Source organism: Bos taurus, chromosome 15 (genome assembly GCF_002263795.3).
Source record: "Bos taurus isolate L1 Dominette 01449 registration number 42190680 breed Hereford chromosome 15, ARS-UCD2.0, whole genome shotgun sequence".
Taxonomy (NCBI): Eukaryota; Metazoa; Chordata; class Mammalia; order Artiodactyla; family Bovidae; genus Bos; species Bos taurus.
In genome coordinates, this window is record NC_037342.1 from 55,001,832 (window position 1) to 55,023,064 (window position 21,233).

Below are 21,233 nucleotides of genomic sequence, written 5' to 3' on the forward strand. Positions count from 1 at the left end.
GGAGGTCAGGGCTGGAGATGCATTTTGGAATTTTTCTTCCTGTAGACAGACTCCAAGGTCATGAGCCTGGATGAGGTCTCTAGGCGAGAGAGGGTAGAGAGAAGAGAGAGTTCCAAGGACTGAGGGGACAGAGGGGCCCTGAAACACTTAATCTGGTGAAGGGTAAGAGCCACCATGGAGACCCAGGGGCAGCCAGAGGGGCAAGAGGGAAACCAGGAGAGTGTGGTGTCCACAGACCAAGTGACTTCAAGAAGAGGGAGGGAAGAGCTGTGACTGAGGCTGCTGAAAGTTCAAGACCAGAGCTGAGAACTGACCATTGGATTTAGCAGTTTGGAAACCACTGGTGAAGTTGTCAAGGACAGTTCCATGGAACAGTGGCATCTGAAGTCGAGAGGAGGGAGGACAGAATGGCAGGAGAGGGTGTGGAAATCAGACGGCCCTCCCTGAGTTGTGCTGTCCAGGCAAACTGAGGAAAAGGGCAGGAGATGGAGGAGATGGTGGGGCCCAGAGATATTTATATGGGAGCTGGTACTGATTATTTGTAAAGGGGAACCATGAACATGGCAGGTGAAAGGAGACAATAACTTAGCCAAGTAGTTGTGTAGCTGGGAAGAGGGCAAGATTGCCCTACACTTGCTGCTTCCCTTGCCAAGATTTGAACAAAGGTGATCTGGTAGATAACATATTGCCTGAAGAGTCCATTGCACTTCTCTATCTCTGTAATAAGTTTATCTAGGCCAGGTGAGTTAAATGTTTTCACCTAGGATACTGGTCTCTGCCAGGGTAGGTGCAATGAGATTCTAGGGCTGGCTGGACACACCACAAAAACACCCCAGCTCACACAAATGCTTAGCAACCTCTGGCAACAAGTGTCTCAGACCACAGCAGAGCTCAGAGAAGCCTCCAGAGGAAGCAGAGGAATCAGCATGGTGGAGTTTGCACCTTTGTTTGTACCACTGGAATGCAGGCTGTAGACCTTCACGGTCCTGCAGTTGATCTTCTCTTACTTGGCCCTGAGTAAGGAAAGCTGAGATGGATTTGGGAGGCCATGGGCACCTGCCACTTTGGGTGCACATGGTTCATTGATGGGGGAAAGAAACAGGTCCTAAGGAGGATGCTGAGCTCAGTGCCTGGGGATCAGCTGGGATGAGGGACATCTTGCACACATGGCCTTGGGGGAACTTTGCCAACAGGAGATGTCTGACTGTCCATTACCACTCAGCCCAGCCTGGGACCTGGGAGTGTCTAGAGGAGGACAGAGAGTCAAGAAACCTTGGGCCTGGAACTCAAAGAAGGGCAGCTGAGGAAAGGCATCCGGACCCTCTGATGCCAGGAACAGTAGCTTGTACCTTGTCCCTTATCTCAAGGAAAAGGAGATCCCCAGGAGGGCTTCAGGCACAGAGGAGTGACAAAGTCCAATCTATGGGAGACAAGCTGTAATTTAGGGATCTTCTGTGTTGGGGTGTTGGGGGAGACAGATGACAGGGAGCAGCTGTTAGCAAATTAGATTTGGGTATACAGTACTTGGATGCAATCTCAAAAACGACAGAATGATCTCTGTTCGTTTCCAAGGCAAACCATTCAATATCACAGTAATCCAAGTCTATGCCCCAACCAGTAACGCTGAAGAAGCTGAAGTTGAACAGTTCTATGAAGACCTATAAGACCTTTTAGAACTAACACCCAAAAAACATGTCCTTTTCATGATAGGGGACTGGAATGCAAAAGTAGGAAGTCAAGAAACACCTGGAGTAATGGGCAAATTTGGTCTTGGAATACAGAATGAAGCAGGGCAAAGACTAATAGAATTTTGCCAAGAAAATGCACTGGTCATAGCAAACACCCTCTTCCAACCACACAAGAGAAGACTCTATACATGGACATCACCATATGGTCAACACCAAAATCAGATTGATTATATTCTTTGCAGCCAAAGATGGAGAAGCTCTATACTATCAATAAAAACAAGATCAGGAGCTGACTGTGGCTCAGATCATGAACTCCTTATTCCCAAATTCAGACTTAAATTGAAGAAAGTAGGGAAAATCACTAGACCATTCAGGTATGACCTAAATCAAATCCCTTATGATTATACAGTGGAAGGGAGAAATAGATTTAAGGGACTAGATCTGATAGATAGAGTGCCTGATGAACTATGGAATGAGGTTCATGACATTGTACAGGAGACAAGGATCAAGACCATCCCCATGGAAAAGAAATGCAAAAAAGCAAAATGGCTGTCTGGGGAGGCCTTACAAATAGCTGTGAAAAGAAGAGAAGCGAAAAGCAAAAGAGAAAAGGAACAATATAAGCATCTGAATGCAGAGTTTCAAAGAATAGCAAGAAGAGATAAGAAAGCCTTCCTCAGCAATCAATGCAAAGAAATAGAGGAAAACAACAGAATGAGAAAGACTAGAGATCTCGTCAAGAAAATTAGAGATACCAAGGGAACATTTCATGCAAAGATGGGCTCGATAAAGGACAGAAATGGTATGGACCTAACAGAAGCAGAAGATATTAAGAAGAGGTGGCAAGAATACACAGAAGAACTGTACAAAAAGGATCTTCATGACCAAGATAAGCACGATGGTGTAATCGCTGACCTAGAGCCAGACATCCTGGAATGTGAAGTCAAGTGGGCCTTAGAAGGCATCACTACGAACAAAGCTAGTGGAGGTGATGGAATTCCAGTTGCGCTATTTCAAATCCTGAAAGATGATGCTGTGAAAGTGCTGCACTCAATATGCCAGCAAATTTGGAAAACTCAGCAGTGGCCACAGGGCTGGCAAAGGTCAATTTTCATTCCAATCCCAAAGAAAGGCAATGCCAAAGAATGCTTAAAACTACCGCATAATTGCACTCATCTCACGTGCTAGTAAAGTAATGCTCAAAATTCTCCAAACCAGGCTTCAGCAATACATGAACTGTGAAGTTCCTGGTGTTCAAGCTGGATTTGGAAAAGGCAGAGGAACCAGAGATCAAATTGCCAACATCCACTGGATCATAGAAAAAGCAAGAGAGTTCCAGAAAAACATCTATTTCTGCTTTATTGACTATGCCAAAGCCTTTGACTGTGTGGATCACAATAAACTGTGGAAAATTCTGAAAGAGATGGGAATACCAGACCACCTGACCTGCCTCTTGAGAAATTTGTATGCAGGTCAGGAAGCAACAGTTGGAACTGGACATGGAACAACAGACTGGTTCCAAATAGGAAAAGGAATACGTCAAGGCTGTATATTGTCACCCTGCTTATTTAACTTTTATGCAGAGTACATCATGAGAAACACTGGGCTGGAAGACGCACAAGCTGGAATCAAGATTTCTGGGAGAAATAACCTCAGATATGCAGATGACACCACCCTTATGGCAGAAAGTGAAGAGGAACTCAAAAGCCTCTTGATGAAAGTGAAAGTGGAGAGTGAAAAAGTTGGCTTAAAGCTCAACATTCAGAAAATGAAGATCATGGCATCTGGTCCCATCACTTCATGGCAAATAGATGGGGAAACAGTGGAAACAGTGTCAGACTTTATTTTTGGGGGCTCTAAAATCACTGCAGATGGTGACTGCAGCCATGAAATTAAAAGACGCTTACTCCTTGGAAGGAAAGTTATGACCAACCTAGATAGCATATTCAAAAGCAGAGACATTACTTTGCCAACAAAGGTTCATCTAGTCAAGGCTATGGTTTTTCCTGTGGTCATGTGTGGATGTGAGAGTTGGACTGTGAAGAAGGCTGAGCACCGAAAAATTGATGCTTTTGAACTGTGGTGTTGGAGAAGACTCCTGAGAGTCCCTTGGACTGCAAGGAGATCCAACCAGTCCATTCTGAAGGAGATCAGCCCTGGGATTTCTTTGGAAGGAATGATGCTAAAGCTGAAACTCCAGTACTTTGGCCAGCTCATGCGAAGAGTTGACTCATTGGAAAAGACTCTGATGCTGTGAGGGATTGGGGGCAGGAGGAGAAGGGGACGACAGAGGATGAGATGGCTGGATGGCATCACCGACTCGATGGACGTGAGTCTAAGTGAATTCTGGGAGTTGGTGATGGACAGGGAGGCCTGGCGTGCTGCGATTCATGGGGTCGCGAAGAGTTGGACACGACTGAGCGACTGAACTGAACTGAACTGGTGCTTGTGGGAACACAGTAAAATCCCTCTACTGACCCTGGGTTGTGGTTAAACAAAACTGCAGGCTTTATTGCAGGGGCAAAGGAAGGAGTTCAGGGAACTAAGGCTCAAAATGCCTGAAACCCCTTTGATTACCAGGGATTGGTGTCTAGAGACTGCGTGAGGTAGAGATGCTGGATACATGACCAACTCCTAGACAATCGTCTGATTACTTGGTGGTGAGGTAACTTGGAGCCACCATCATCAACCTTCTGGTTTCCCCTTGTCTGAGGTCTATGGGTTGGTAAGCAACTTCCTCCACCTACTGGGAGTTCAGTATCTACAAAACCTCTCAAAGATGACTCTCAATATTATTTTCAGCTCTCAGGAACAAACTAAAAGTCTTTGAATTTGTGGAATTGTTAAACTCTTACTTCTTTTTCTTGCTTGACTGTTTTCCTTTCTTTCTGTGTTTATGATTTCTCTTAATAATTTTATTTTCAAAATTTGGAGAAGGCTTAGAAAATTAATTTTCAACAAATAAGAGGTAGACAGAGGACATGAGGGATCTTCCAGGAGGGCTGTATAGGTCCTGCTCGATTACAAGATCACAATCTACAAAGGGGGTCAACATGTCGATGGACGTGAGTCCAAAACCAGCCCCCTGATTGTTTCTGTACTTGTTCAGCCCGTGAGCAAAGAATGGTTTTTACATTTTAAATGCTTGCATTTTAAATAATGTTGTGCCTATACAATATACTCCAAGTTGCCTCTTGAGCCCATATGTCTGAAATATTTACAATTCAAAAAGGATTACTTACTTCTGGTCAAGTGAGACTGGCAGTGGGTGGAGAGAAGGGGCTCTTCTCCAGTGATATTAGGAGATGAGTCTACAGGGCAGAATGCACAGGCTGGCATGAAAGTAAGCGTTTCCAGGGGGCCTGTAAACACTGCGAATGTAGTGAGCACCTGGTTCATGCTGGGCACAGAGAAGGTGATTAGGGAGGGATGAAGAAGTGGCCGGAAGGTCACGGAAGACTGGCCTGTCACTGAAGACTCAGATCCCAGAAAGAAACACTTTCCAGTGGGTTACTTGTTTAATCTGTTTCTTTCCTCTTCTCTATAATTCACAAACCCATGCAGAAGGTAAGCTTCTTTCAAATAGCTGGTCTTGTTCTCATCTGCATCTCCATCTCCTAGAAGAGTTGATGGTGATAAATGTTTGTTGAATGAATGAATGTTGGGAGCATGACTTGGACATGATAGTAGAATTGAAGCCACCACTCATCCTATGAGTTTTCTATATGAGTTTATCCAATCTGGATATCTTCTCTGGGTTTCAGTAAAGTGGAATATTACGTTTTTTCTCTTCTTGGTGTTATGAGGGTCAAGAAGGGGTTTCCTTTCTTCAGGGACTGAAAAATACACCCGAGTTAGGATTTAGCCTGTTGACAGGAGTTAAAGGGTGAGCCCAGAGTGAGGGAGATGTTTAAATATGGGTAGTTCTATCTGATCAAGTGGAAATGCCAGTATTTTTAAATTCTTTATTTCTAACTAAAAAACAAATACATGCTATTTTAACACATCCAAACAAAATGTGTGTTCTGAAAGTGAAAGACTTCCACCAAATCCTACCCTACAGGTAACTGCTATTAACAACTTGGTTTTATTCTTTCAACCTGGATGGGAGTTTCTGTTTCATGGGTACAGAAGTTCAGTTTAGGAAGATGAAAAGAGTTCTGAGATACAGGCTGGTATAGTTACAAAGTAGTGTGAATTAATTTAATGCTGCCAAATTGTCTCTCAACAATCATTTTGAGTATATGCCCAGGAGTGGGATTGCTGGGTCCTACGCTTGCTCTAGTTTAGTCTTACATGGAATCTCCATACTGTTCTCCATAAGACCTCTCTCATGAGCCCATAATTTGAAAAGATACAAACACCCCAATGTTCATAACAGCACATTTACAATAGCTAGGACATCGAAGCCACCTACCTATCCATTAGAGTAATGGATATAGAAGATGTGGTATTGTGATAATGGAATATTACTCAGTCATAAAAAAGAAACAAATTAATGCCATTTCAGTAACATAAATGGACCTGGAGATTGTCAAACTGAGTGAAGATAGTCAAAGAAAGACAAATATCACATGATATCACTTATATGCACAATCGAAAAAAGGTATACTAATGTACTTATTTACAAAACAGAAGTAGAGGAAAAAACTTATAGTTACCAGGGGTTAAAGTGAAGTGAAGTCGCTCAGTCGTGTCTGACTCTTTGCGACCCCATGGACTGTAGCCTACTATGCTCCTCTGTCCATGGGATTTTCCAGGCAAGAGTACTGAAGTGGGTTGCCATTTCCTTCTCCAGAGGATCTTCCTGACCCAGGGATCGAACCCAGGTCTCCCGCACTGTAGGCAGATGCTTTACCGTCTGAACCAGCAGGGAAGTTCACCAGGGGCTCAGGGAGGATAAATTGAGAGATTTAGACTGGCAAATAACACAATTGTATATACAATAGATGACAATAAGAACCTGCTGTATAGCACAGGGCTCTCTACTCAGTGCTCTGTAATGGTCTATATAGGAAAAGAATTAAAAAAGAAAAAAAAAGCCAGAGTGGATATATGTATGTGTATAACAGATTTACCTCTCTATACACCTAACACTAATACAACATTGTAAATGATTTATAATCTAATAAAACTTTAAAACAATAATAAAATACCAGTCATTTCAATAACAAGTATTTTGTTGAAGATATTTTACCACCATAAAAATTGAAATGACAAAACACAGTGCTCCAAACACAACACTGAATTCAACACCACGAGGGCAGGGCTTCCTGTCTGTTGTTCACGGCTGTATCACCAGCACCTGGCATGTTGTATGTGCTCTGTAGAAACAGCCTTTGTGAACCCTAATCTACTTTGGCTTATGCATTTTACTATTCAGATGGGGGTTCCCCAGTAGCTCAGCTACTGAGTACTGAGTACTGTAGGCAGGAGATAGCCTCTCAGGAATCTCTGAGGAAGTGTTCTAGAAGGTAAACGGGAGGAGTCAGGATTTACAGGTTTTTGAGGGGGGAAAAAACAAAAATATGTAGTTAAACATCAAAAGAATCTGCCTGTAATGCAGGAGCCATAGGAGATGTGGGTTCAATCCCTGGGTTGGGAAGATCCCCTGGAGGAGGGCAGGGCAACTCATTCCAGTATTCTTGCCTGGAGAATCCCATGGACAGAAGAGCCTGGCTGGCTATAGCCCAAAGGGTTGCAGAGTCAGACACAACTGAAGCAACTTAACACCCATACATGCACTATTCAGACTGGGTCGAAAGTCCCCTTCTCCAGGAAGTAGGCTATGAATGACAGGTCCGGTTTACCCTACTTTCAAATAGACTACAGGTGGAGGATGAACTTTAAGAGCATAAGAACAGGGTGTTGAATGGAGGGAATGGAATGGAGAGAACACAGTATTCTCTAGCAGTGAGGCTCCATTGGTATGAGATTAAAGACAGACCCACAGACCACCTGACCCAGAGTCAAAGCAGGGATTAGTCTGTGAAAGGGACTCAGAATTATAAGTCTGGGAGGAATTGCTCACTGGGGCTGTCTCTAGCTCTGCTGCAGTCCTGACGAACAGGCCAGGCATGAGTTGTCCTCTTCTTCCCTCCTTCCTTCAGCAGGACAGGGCCTGGCAGCAAAGGAAAGAGCTCAGCAAAACTAAAGAACCTGGGAGTTGTATCAACTGAGCAGCTTAGTGTAGCTGGAACATGAGGTGCATGTGATGAGTGAGACTGGAACAAGAGAGGGTTTGGGCCACCAGTGGGGAGCTTGAGCTCAGGCTGAGCTGCTTGAGCTGAGCCTCAAAGTTATGCGAAGTCATGGGGGACTTTAACTAAAGGGGGAATGTGGTGGGATTTATCTATGTTGAGGTGAAGGTAGACAGGAAGTGGGCTGGGTAGAAAGAACGCCTTTTCTCTGGGGTTCTAAAGAATGGATACCAGAAAGAGTTCATCCTGTTACACCTCCGTCAGGCATTTATTGAGCACCTGGTGAATACAGACAGAGGGAGGTGGATGGGGAAGACGCAAGTGAGTAAGCAATCTGGTGCTGTGGGAAAATGCGAGTTTGAAATTAGGCCAACTGGTTTCAAATCCAGGCTCTCAATGTGACACTGGTGGTGTTGACTGCATTTGCTCCTTCTTGAAGCCTTGGGAAGCTGATATCATCCTTCAGGGGTGAGGGCTGGACTGAACAGTGCTGCTAATGCTGGGTAGATGAGGATAGCTCGTTCCTTCATACCTCTTACCACTGAAGGTTTCTGCTTCCCTTCCCAGACATTATCTGCTACATAGTCTTCATTGGCCTCCTGTTCACAAGATTCTGGAGGATCAGTATCCTGTATGTGATCTGGTGGTACCTGGATTGAGACACACCACGGCAGGGGGGCAGGCAGAGTGCTTTCATAAAATGCTGGGCTGTATGGTAGTGCACGAAGGACTATTTCCCCATCTCAGTGAGTATGGGGCTGGCTAGGGAGTGGTCAGGACCATCGTCCCCATGAGTCCATGGAGAAGTGTGACCCTGTGTGCAGTGAGCAAAATATTGGCCGGGGAGGCAGGAGGCAGGTTTCCACCACTCTGTGGCCAGTGGAAGAGTCAGCATCTGTCTGGCTACAGTTCTCCAACTTCAGTGAGGTGAGGCCACTATGAAGACTTGATGGAAAAGAATCAGGATTTGAGGAACCCAGTAGGCCATGAAGTGCAGCAAAGTTATGTATCTTCCAGATGTAAATCTGTAAGGAATTTACAGATTTTACAGTGGGGTGAAGGAATCTGCAATGAAAACAAAATTTTCTGAAAGCATCTAGCTGACACTTCATCAGATGAAGATACTGGTACCCTAAAAGGAAAGAAAGTGTGATCAAGGACATAGAGCAGGGTCTTCTATTGATTTTAAAGTGTGTGCATTAGCTCTGAGGTTAGAATCAGAACAGAGAGCTCTCAGGATGTATCCTGCCCCAACTTTGATATGCTGTGTGTCCTTAGACAGAACTTTGCTCATTCTGAATCTCAGTTTCCCCAGGGATCTGCTAAACAGTCCGATTCCTCCTCTTCTACCTATCTCTTAATCTCTGATCACTGACTCATGGTACCTTATGTGCATTTTGTACACTTGACCCTGGACCCAAGGATAAGTCCTTAGGGATGCCGGCCCTTGAATTTGAATGAACTGACCTTTGTCCATTACTGAATCCCAGACAGACTAAATCCTTTGATGTAAGCATCTGTGATGGTAAGTTTTCTAGTGGGGACAGGAAGAGGAAGGCAGTTAGGACACAAAGAGGTGCCAGGCAGGGACAGGTGGCCCTCTCTGGACACAGGAGAGAAGAATGTATACAGTGACACCTCTAGGAGTGGACATCATAGGTTCTAATACAGGGTCTGCAATACAGCAGCTGTAGGACCTTGGGTGAGTTACACATGCTGTTTCTTCATGTGTAAACTGGAAATGCTGCCACATACATCATTGCATTGTGTGGATTCCACGAGAGATCAGGTCATTCTGGGGACTTCTAAGGACAGCATCTGGCTCTCCTTTCACACCTGGAGGGGCTGTCGATTGCACATCTGGCAGAAAAATCATTCTGAGCCTGTCTGTGCTTCTGAGAGGATTTCTCAAATAAGGCACTGTTGAAATTGTGGGAAACCGAGCTTTATTTGCAGAAATTTCACCTGCACAGAGTTCAGAATTGTGGGTTTCCTCGGGGACTCGACTGGTAAAGAATCTGCCTGCGATGTGGGAGACCTGGGTTTGATCCCTGGGTTGGGAAGATCCCCTGGAGAAGGGAGCCACTACCCGCTACAGTGTTCTGACCTGGACGATTCCATGTTCTGTATGGTCCATGAGGTTGCAAAGCGTCCATAGGACTGAGCGATTTTGTTTTCACTTTCACTGCAGTCCTGTGGCATCAACACCTGCAGAGGGTGGGCAGTCCCCCTGTGTGGCCAGCAGAGAGAATGATGACATGCACTTTGACTCCCCTGTCCTGGACTGTCCCACTCCAGTGTTCTTGCCTGGGGAATCCCAGGGACGGGGGAGCCTGCTGGGCTGCCATCTATGGGGTCGCACAGAGTCGGACACGACTTAAGTGACCTAGCAGCAGCAGCAGTCCTGGACTGAGGCCTGCAGGGGGCACTGTGGCGCGCAGATTCTGGATTCTTGTCACCTCCCACGAGAACTTCCAAGACATCCACAAACCTTTACAGAGCCCTTACAGGCCTTGCAGGATTCTTAGGATGGCAGTGAATAGGGGGCCAGGGAGTCTCTGCTGTCTACTGAAAACAAGTGCACAACCTAAAAGCTGTCAGGGGTTTTGTTCTGACACATTGCTGAGTACTGTAGGCGGGAGATAGCCTCTCAGGAATCTCTGAGAAGGTGTTCTATAAGGTAAAATGGGAGGAGTCAGGACTTAGGGTTTTTGAGGGGGGAAAAAAACAAAAACATGTAGTCAGACATCCAAAGATTATTGCCAGGCAAAAAGTAGACGTCTCCAATTAATGATTTTCATGTTTTTCTACATATGGGGAGATAAAAAGCGGGGCTCATTGTAACCTTCTTGAGTTCAAGGCCCATTGTCAGCAGCAGCTACAGTGGCTGCTAGCTTGAAGGCAGGCAAGCAACATTCCTTTTCCTAACAACTCTGCTGGGTTTACTCCACATTAAAAGCATTTGCACTGTGACTCTATGAGCCACTGCCTAGTGGTAGAGTTTCTAGCAAAAGTAGGAGACTTACTTCTGAGCACTGGAGTTTTCCAAATGCACCCTATGGGCTTCCTAAGAGCTGATGGTGGAAAATCAGGATATCCCCAAGTACAACTTCTTCCCCCTCATGCTGAAGATCAGTCCAGGAGCTGGGTTTCTGTGTAAGATATCATTATCCCGGAGCAGCAATGTCTCCACAGACCAAGGCCTGAGCAGGTGTGAAGTGCTGTGGGCAGGCTGTGACCTGGTATCAGGAAGTCCTACAGACTTGGTATGACAGCTCCCTGGCCCTTCTCCACCCACACCTGTGGGCACCACTAGAGACTTCATGCCCCTCCTCCCAGCCCTACCTTCAGCACCCTGGGGTCTCTTACACTGAGTCATAGTGACTCAAGGGTCCAGCCCTCCACCCAGGACAGAACTCCAGCTGTCACAGTCCTTGGAGAGATGCTCACTCCCTCCTGAAGTGGCTCCTTCATTCTGGATGGGCTCTGCCTGGGACAGGGTTTCATGTAGGACAGGGGCTTGGGTCCCTGTCACCCTCCCAGGAGTCTCACCTCTGCCTTGGGCAGGGGGCCTTCCTTCCCTGGTGGGCTGTATCAGCTTCATCCATTCATGGGTCTGTTCTCTCCCTCTGTTCTACGGTCTCCCAGAGCATCTCCTTTGCTCCCGGCCTGCAATGGGGACTAGGCTCCCCAGATAGGCTGTATCTAATCTCAGGACACTCACATGGGGGTTTATAGCACTTGGGCTCAGGGGACACAGAAGAGGTCCGTACAGAAAATCAGCAGGTGGACCAGCAGTGGAACAAGGTGCGGCCCTGATTCACCAGGTTGCTTCTTCAGCTGGTCTAGACCGCCAACCTGGATCCCTCCTGGAACTACCTCGCTGGCTTCCACTCTCATGGGGTCCTTGCCACTGGAACTTTTACCAACCTGTGCATGGAGGGCACGGGCTTCTGCTCGCATCTGATGCTGCTGCACTGGGGTTTCTGGGCCCCTGTCTACAGGGATTACAGCATGTCAGGGGGTGACATGCCCCTGCCACTCTTTCTATCCTAGGATGATGAGGGCTGAAGGCATGAGGAAGGGTTTTTTTTGTTTTTGTTTTTTTTTGGCGTGAGCCTACCATGAAATGTTTATTAACGCTGTTCCAGAGAGAGCTCTCAGTGACTAACAGTTGAGGCTTCATGGTGCATGAAAACCCCTGGCCCAAAAGAAAGAAAAAAATAACAACACTCCAGCCCAGTGACTCTCAACCCTAACAGACTTGCTTGAAGAGCTCTCAAAACATGATTGCCTTGGCCCCTCTCCCAGGGATTGATAGCTGGGAAGGGACCCTGGCATTGTTTATATGAGTTTTGCAGTTTTTTTATTTCCTTAAGTGATTATAATATTCAGACAGAGTTCAAGACCCACTCACTGCCTTAGATCAAAACAAAAATATCAATGCATGATGATTCCCAACCATGGTCTAGAATTATGTAGAACATTATAAACATATTGGAGAACTTATAAAGTATGGCACTTATTTGATGCAAAAACGAGACATGTGGTATTGTGGTAACCTTTTCTGCCAGTGTTTTACAGAGATTGAGAACATTAAATCCATCAAGAAGGAAATCAACAGTAGATAATTTTAACAAAGACTATAACACAACTCATGGTAAACAAACATGCAGGTTTGATTATTCTCTGGGTGCTGTCACTTCAGAGCACTTTATCTGATGATTCCACTTCCCCAAAGAAAAGCTTTTTAATTATGAAAGCTTTGTTTGAAGTAGAATCAAATTCTAAGGGAATCACATTTTTCCCTTTAAAACTGTAGTGGTGGTGTTTTTTTTAATGACTTTATTTCTTTATTTTTGGCTGTGCAGGGTCTTCAGCTGCTGCATGGACTTTTTTCTAGTTGCAGCAAACGGGCTACTCTCTAGTTGCAGTATGTGGGAGAGTTTACTAGAATTTTAAGTCTAAGAAAGTCTCCCTCAATAAAATACGGAATTACTACTTTACAAGACAAATAGCAAACTCACAAACCTTTCATTACATCATTTGTAAAACAAAAAGTGATGGAAATAATGTTCTTAAACGATTTCCAAACTAGCACTGCCTCAGGACAAATCAAATAAATAAAACAAGAAACTGTGCAATGACTTTTCTTAAATTATGTCCTTTTTTTGATAAACAGTATAGTAGAATGATATAGCTGGAGATCTGAAGCCAGATATCCTGGGTTCAAATCCTGGCTCTTCCACTAGCGGTGTGACCAACAGCAAGTTATTAATTCTGTGTGCCTCAGGCTTCCTCATTTTCCTCTTCTGTAAGGTGGTGGTACTAGTCCCAACACATACTTGCATTATAGAACTCTCATGCAGTATGAATCTGTATATCTCAGGAATCTGCCTGCAGCCATGCATACTTTTAGTAAGTACTCAAAAGATGCAAGTGATTTGGTTACCTGTCCCTTGCAAAAACATGTATTTCAAACTGTTATTTAATTTGAAGACTCAGTGTATCAGTGTCTTGTAGCAAAAAAACATTTCAGTAACTAGACCTTTGGAAGTAGTAAAGGACAGAAATGAGACTACTGGAGAAGAATCTGATTGTGCCAAGGACACCTGCTTTATCTTTCAAGTAAAAGCTTCCTATGGAATGCCCAGCCTTCCATTCTGGTCAAACCTGACTTAAAGCTGCTTGAAGACTTTGATTTTCAGTAGCTCATACAAAGAGAAAAACCTTTCTTCAGTTCTTTTCCATTTATTAGCATGGTTAGGCAGACAGTACCCAGTGCTGAAACATCTGTCATCTGTGAGAAGCCCTACAGCTCAGGGATTAGGAATAAAGGCATCAGATGCCGGGTTAGGTTCTGGCTTTGCTTCTTGGCTATGTGACCTTCAGCAAGTTACAGAACTTCTGCTCACTGTCCTTATCTGTAAAATCTGGATAATAATAACTGTTATCTCATAGGGCTGTTGGAGGACTACATGAGTTGATTCATGTTAAAGCTCTTAGAATAGAGCCCAAGAGAAGCACCAAAAAATGTTACAATTCTTATTAGAAATCAGTGTAAAACATTTCTCTGGTATTGATGACATAACTATAAAAATATATCTTGATCTCAACCAGAAAAAAAAAATTCCGAAAATCTAGCTTTCCATTTTTCAGTTATTTGTGTTGTTACCAGACATGAGGTAGTGAGTACAAATACAAGAGGCGGTACAGGGATCACATCTCCATGCAGTTAACCTATTGCCTGAAGACTAGACTTTAGGCAGAAAAGAAAATCAGAGGGATGGTGACTTGAGAGCATCGTTTAGATAGCACACATCTGACAGGGATTGGACTACTTTCATTGAACACCTTGTTTCCATTTTCTATGTGTTAGATTGCTCAGCTTTCAACCATTTAGTCTTTTCCCAAGTAGTTTTTTTTTTTTTATTGCATTAATAATTCTAGCTAAGGAACAGCACCCGTAGCATTACCAAAAGGAAGATCACATTTTGCTTCTCAAGACACCCATCGCCTCAATAATTTCATACCAATTTCTCACAAGCTGATAGCAAACGAGCATAATGCCTTAGCTACAATGGGATGAACTGGTGTTTTAGTTTGAAGAATTTTAAAGCAAGCCAAGTAATTGTATAAAATTTAAATTTTATGACCATGTTTGGACCTTTTTACATTAAACACAATGGAAATGTTCATATTCATTTTTCCCCAAAGGAAAATTTTCTGAATTATCACTATGTTGCACAGTAAAATAAAAATATGAGTCCAGGTACTTATTCAAGTTTCTAAGGAATGCAAATAACAGATAAAATTTTACTTCCAAAATCTGAAGTCATCCACATGATTTTGGAGTACTGATTCTCAGTCTTTACCTAAAAACTCATTATTCAGATAAAGTTAGCCCCCTAGCCACATTCTTTAAAAAGCTTCTACCCCACCACAACTTCCTGAGATCTGTGAAGCAACTGCGGTCTTGTGATCAGGCTCCATATCATACTGGCAGTTTTGTACTTGTAAGGAAAAAATGATGACGGATTTTATGTGTTAATCAGTTGTAGTCTGCTGATCTGATTAGACCCCTTGACAAATGCTTGGTGGCGATTGCATATAACTGCCAAGCATATGGGAATAATACAGTAGCCCACCGTTTTGGGCTTGTACAAGAGTAAAGGAATAAAAACATCTGTAAGTAAGGTATCAGAAAAACAACTGTCCAGAACCAAAAAGGCAGGGAGAGCAACCGAGTTTTCAAGGAGTGTGTCCACGTGGTTCCTTCAAGGGGCTCCTCTGGGTGCTGTTGAATGTGTTCCAAGGCCAGCCTGTTGTAAGTCTCATTGATTTCAAAAACGTAGTAAAATGCTGCTGCACTTGCTAATAGATACAGTCCCACTCCGATCCATCCCATCCGCTGACGGAAATTCATCATTCTCCATGCTCTGTGCAGTGGTCCCGAAAATCTTCCTGTTCCCACGGCAAGCATTAAACAGTCACTCAGTTCTGAATAATCGGGTGGCTTTGGCATTTCAGAGAAAAAGCCACTATAAAAGAAATCCCCCGGGGTCACCGGCTGGGAGAATGGTGAGCACGGCCAGCCTGGAGCAAAGACTGAGTGTGATTAAGCACAGCGTGACTGCAGCCGGTCACGCGGGGGGCTGGCCCCCGTCGCTGCTGCCCGAGCCCCAGCCTGTGTCGGTCGGCCCAGCCGGGAGGCTTCCCCCGACACCTGGGCCTTCCCTGCAGCCGGCCCCGCCCCCGGTCGCGCAGCAGGGACCGCAGGCCGCGACCAGGGCTGCGCAGGCGGCTCCAGACCCGGCCTCTCCGCCTTGCAGCGCCGAGAGCCCAGTGCCGGGCAGCGGCCACCGGCCGAGGCTGCAGAGCTGGGCAGGTCCCGGGTCTCATCTCCCGTCCCATGAGGAAGGGTTTTAAGGAAGGTGGCCAACTGTTCTGTACTTCTTTCAAGTGAATGTGTAGTAGACAAGGAGATGAGACCCAAAGAAGCATTTCCCACAGGTCTGTGCTTAGTGATGTGCTTGGTGGGAGAATTGGGAAAAGGGAGTTCCCTGTTGGCAGGAGTCGGGTAGAGCCCAGGCAACATAGTCCTGAACCGTGCTTGCCGCCTTCACTCTGCAGGTGACCACCTTCCTCTCTCCCCAGGGCTGGTCTCATCAGACAAGGAGAGCACTGCTCACATCCTGAGCAGGAAAGGAGGCAGCAAGCTGCTGTCCATTGTTGTTGGAGGCGTCTAGGAGTCACTGAATGCCACGCCTGGAGCCTACAAGCTGGTGCTGCAGAACCGCAAGGGCTTCATCAGGCTCGCCCTGATGCATGGGTATTGGGGAGAGGGCTCTGGGTTCAACTGGAGATTGGCAAGGATTGTAGTTTGGCGGGAAGACTGCAGAGACAAATGCAGATCCTATTTTGGCAGGGAGAATCTCAATCCATTGACAATGAAGATTGTATGTTGATGATAGATGCACTGTCTCAGGCCCAAATACCCAGAGAAAATTCTAGAAAGAAGATTTTGTGACTAAAGGGATTAAGTCTCAAAGGTCATATTGCTGAAAGCTTGCATTACATCTGAGACCCAGAGAATCTGGGTGAATGGAATTTGGGGCACGCTGGAATGTGAAGTCAAGTGGTCCTTAGAAAGCATCACTACGAACAAAGCTAGTGAGGTGATGGAATTCCAGTGGAGCTATTTCAAATCCTGAAAGATGATGCTGTGGAAGTGCTGCACTCAATATGCCAGCAAATTTGGAAAACTCAGGAATGGCCACAGGACTGGAAAAGGTCAGTTTTCATTCCAATCCCAAAGAAAGGCAATGCCAAAGAATGCTCAAAGTACCACACAATTGCACTCATCTCACACACTAGTAAAATAATGCTCAAAATTCTCCAAACCAGGCTTCAGCAATACATGAACCATGAACTTCCAGATGTTCAAGCTGGTTTTAGAAAAGGCAGAGGAACCAGAGATCAAATTGCCAATATCCACTGGATCATGGAAAAAGCAAGAGAGTTCCAGAAAAACATCTATTTCTGCTTTATTGACTATGCCAAAGCCTTTGACTGTGTGGATCACAATAAACTGTGGAAAATTCTGAAAGAGATGGGAATACCAGACCACCTGACCTGCCTCTTGAGAAATTTGTATGCAGGTCAGGAAGCAACAGTTAGAACTGGACATGAAACAACAGACTGGTTCCAAATAGGAAAAGGAGTACGTCAAGGCTGTATATTGTCACCCTGCTTATTTAACTTATATGCAGAGTACATCATGGGAAGCGCTGGACTGGAAGAAACACAAGCTGGAATCAAGATTGCTGGGAGAAATATCAATAACCTCAGACATGCAGATGACACCACCCTTATGGCAGAAGTGAAGAGGAACTCAAAAGCCTCTTGATTAAAGTGAAAGAGGAGAGTGAAAAAGTTGGCTTAAAGCTCAACATTCAGAAAACGAAGATCATGGCATCCGGTCCCATCACTTCATGGCAAATAGATGGGGAAACAGTGGAAACAGTGTCAGACTTTATTTTTTGGGCTCCAAAATCATTGCAGATGGTGACTGCAGCCATGAAATTAAAAGACACTTACTCCTTGGAAGGAAAGTTATGACCAACCTAGATAGCATATTCAAAAGCAGAGACATTACTTTGCCAACAAAGGTTCATCTAGTCAAGGCTATGGTTTTTCCTGTGGTCATGTATGGATGTGAGAGTTGGACTGTGAAGAAGGCTGAGCGCCGAAGAATTGATGCCTTTGAACTGTGGTGTTGGAGAAGACTCTTGAGAGTCCCTTGGACTGCAAGGAGATCCAACCAGTCCATTCTGAAGGAGATCAGCCCTGGGATTTCTTTGGAAGGAATGATGCTAAAGCTGAAACTCCAGTACTTTGGCCAGCTCATGCGAAGAGTTGACTCATTGGAAAAGACTCTGATGCTGTGAGGGATTGGGGGCAGGAGGAGAAGGGGACGACAGAGGATGAGATGGCTGGATGGCATCACTGATTCGATGGACGTGAGTCTGGGTTTACTCCGGGAGTTGGTGGGACAGGGAGGCCTGGCGTGCTGCGATTCATGGGGTCGCAAAGACTTGGACACGAATGAGCAACTGAATTGAACTGAACTGAGAGAGCTATTCTCCTATCTTTAAATATCTGTGAAAAATACAAGCAAGCCAGGGCAGAAGAGATTTTGCTAGAAACTCTGCTGATGTTTCAAATCTGGGAGGACTTTCACCAGTATTGTGGTCTCCCTCTCATGATCCTGTAAACTGAAAGGGTTAATTCTGAATTTATAATGAATCTACTTCTTTAATTTGCTACTTCTTGTTAGTGTAGTAATATACATAATGATCTGCCTAAGGGAGATAACCAGAGTTAAAGGAGTTTTGGGGCCTAGAAAAGAAAACAACAATCTCAAAGGCTCTTGCTGAATTATCTAACTTCAGAGAAAACAAAACCGAACTTTAGGTCCCGCCCTGACCTGATGCTCCAGGCCGGTTGTATCTATCTGGGACTTATCACCCCGTGTCCAGAAACCTTCCACCCCATACACCTGCCAGATACTTATCACTCCCTGCCCAGAAGACTTATCACCCCCTGCCCAACTACAAATGCCATCTCAACTAAAGAATACCCAAAACATCCCGCCTGACTAACGTTTCCCTTATGGCTTCCACAAATCTCCCTTTAAATATGAAGCCTCCCTGATCCCTCTTGGGCTCAGCCTGGCTGTTAGGCTGACTGTTGCCCCTCCTTGCCTGAATAAAGGTGACCTACTTCCGTTGAGGTCATCTCTCCTTTTCTGCCTCGGGGGAAACTATACCTTATATTCTTGGTGCAGAACCCCGAAGAGGGCGAAGCGCTCGTCTCACTCTCTCTCTCTCTCTCTCTCTCACTCTCCCTCCCTCTCATTGTTTTCCCTTTTCCAGGAGTCTGGGAGCATGAACACCCCAGAAAGTTCACTTTCTGCTGGGGCTTGTAAGTTCCCCTTGGGGACGCTAGTGCCTTCGTGAGCAGTACAAGCCTTGTGCTAAGGCTTTATTGGTGCTTCGAGTACCCCCAGGCCTCGGCTCTACCCCCTGCCTCTCTCTCTGATGACTTCTGGAATAGGGAACTCTTGCCATTCAACCACTCTACATGCAACACTCCTCTCAAGCAGGCCCCTAGATTAAGGTAAGATCTGGACAGTGCGCTAGAGGCGCCTAGAACTCAGTCCTCTCAGGGTCCCGGGAACCCCCAGCCTAGGGCCACTCTGTAGGTGACGGTGGGGGACGTCTAGCACAGAGCTCCCTTCTCATAACTCCTACTGCGACTACGAATAGGACCCTTGCTTGCCTTCAATAGGCTCCAATAGGAGCCTCTGCTTGCCTTTCAATTATGGGGTCTGGCCAATCTATCCCAAAAGATTCCCCTCTGGCCTGTGTTCTCAAAAATCTCAAATCGCTCTTACTCACTGAACTCAAAGCTAACCACTTAAAACAACTCTGTATACAGATCTGGCCTCAATACCAATTTGACAATCAAGATTGCTGGCCTGAAGTTGGCACATTTGACTTTAACATTCTTCAAAATCTCACCGACTTCCTTAAATGGAATGGCAAGTGGTTGGAGGCCCCATATGCCCAAGCCTTTTGGGCCCTTTGGAGCAGGCCCTCCCTATGCAAGGCCTGCTCCACCCACGAGGTCCTTCTATGCACCTTGCCTCCCAAGCAAAAGGGCTCTTCTTCCTCAACTAACAGCTGACCTTGACCTTCCACGCCCCTGGAGTTTGACCCCACGGACGAGCCCCCTCCCTACCCACCACCCCACCAACCCTCTCCTTCCCCCTCATCCAACTCACCTACTGACCCGAAAACCTCTCCTGACTCCCCCTCGACCCCACTTCCCCATCTCCCCGACTCCCCCTTCCTTCTTCCCTCCCCCACTGCCACACAGGTCATGTACCCAACACGTGTTTCCTCTGAGAGAGGTGGCAGGACCAGAGGGCCCCACCCGAGTCCATGTGCCATTTTCATTGTCAGACATGAGCAAAATAGAAGAAAAGTTAGGATCATTTTCTGAAAATCCTACCAGATACAGAAAAGAATTCCTGAGACTCTCCCAGGCCTATAACCTCGCGTGGAGTGACGTCTATTATATCCTAAATGCCACTCTCACCCCAGATGAAGAAGACCATATCTGGCAAGCAGCGAAAGCCCATGCTGATCATTTACATAACCAAGACCAGGATAGCCCAGTTGCTGATGAGGTGGTGCCTCAGTTAGATCCCCACTGGACTTACCAGTTTGGTGACCCAGGTATCAGGAGACTCAATCATATGATTACCTGCATTCTAGAACAGAAAAATACTCATATCCATGTCAATTATGATAAAGTCAGGGAAATCACCCAAGGGGCAGATGAAAATCCAGCCTTACTCTTGGCACGCCTCACAGAGGCAGTCCAGAAGTATACCAACGTAGATATCACCACCCATGCTGGGTTACTCTACCTTCATGTTCAATTCATCAGCCAGTCTGCCCCTGACATCAGACACAAGCTTCAACAACTAGAAAAGGGGCCCTGAGACCCCCAAAGAGACCTTCTAGAAGTAGCCTTCAAGGTGTTCAATAATATAGAGGAGGAGGCTAACAGAAAAAAAAGACTGTGGACTGGTTGGATCTCCTTGCAGTCCAAGGGACTCTCAAGAGTCTTCTCCAACACCACAGTCCAAAAGCATCAATTCTTTGGTGCTGAGCCTTCTTCACAGTCCAACTCTCACATTCATACATGACCACAGGAAAAATCATAGCCTTGACTAGACAAATCTTTGTTGGCAAAGTAATGTCTCTGCTTTTGAATATACTATCTAGGTTGGTCATAACTTTCCTTCCAAGGAGTAAGCGTCTTTTAATTTCATGGCTGCAATCACCATCTGCAGTGGTTTTGGAGCCCCCCAAAATAAAGTCTAACACTGTTTCCACTGTTTCCCCATCTATTTGCCATGAAGTGATGGGACCAGATGCCATGATCTTAGTTTTCTGAATGTTGAGCTTTAAGCCAACTTTTTCACTCTCCTCTTTCACATTAATCAAGAGGCTTTTGAGTTCCTCTTCACTTTCTGCCATAAGGGTGGTGTCATCTGCATATCTGAGGTTATTTCTTGCCGGGAGCCGGCATATTGCATATTGAGTGCATATTGCATATTGAGTGCAGCACTTTCCACAGCATCATCTTTCAGGATCTGGAATAGCTCAACTAGAATCCTATCACTGCCAGGAGCCAGCGTGAGGAGCTCCACCCATGACAAAGGTCATGAGGAAGGAGGCTCGGTATACGCAAAGGCGGGATCGAGCCT

The 21,233-nt window shown here is 45.4% G+C and overlaps 2 pseudogenes; one reads left to right on the forward strand and one right to left on the reverse strand.

Moving 5' to 3' along the window:
- Window positions 1–926: 926 nt before the first annotated feature.
- On the forward strand, window positions 927–16,555 carry LOC112441552 (2-acylglycerol O-acyltransferase 2-like; annotated as a pseudogene).
- Window positions 14,914–15,636, reverse strand: LOC112441644 (lysosomal enzyme trafficking factor-like; annotated as a pseudogene).
- Window positions 16,556–21,233: the final 4,678 nt, after the last annotated feature.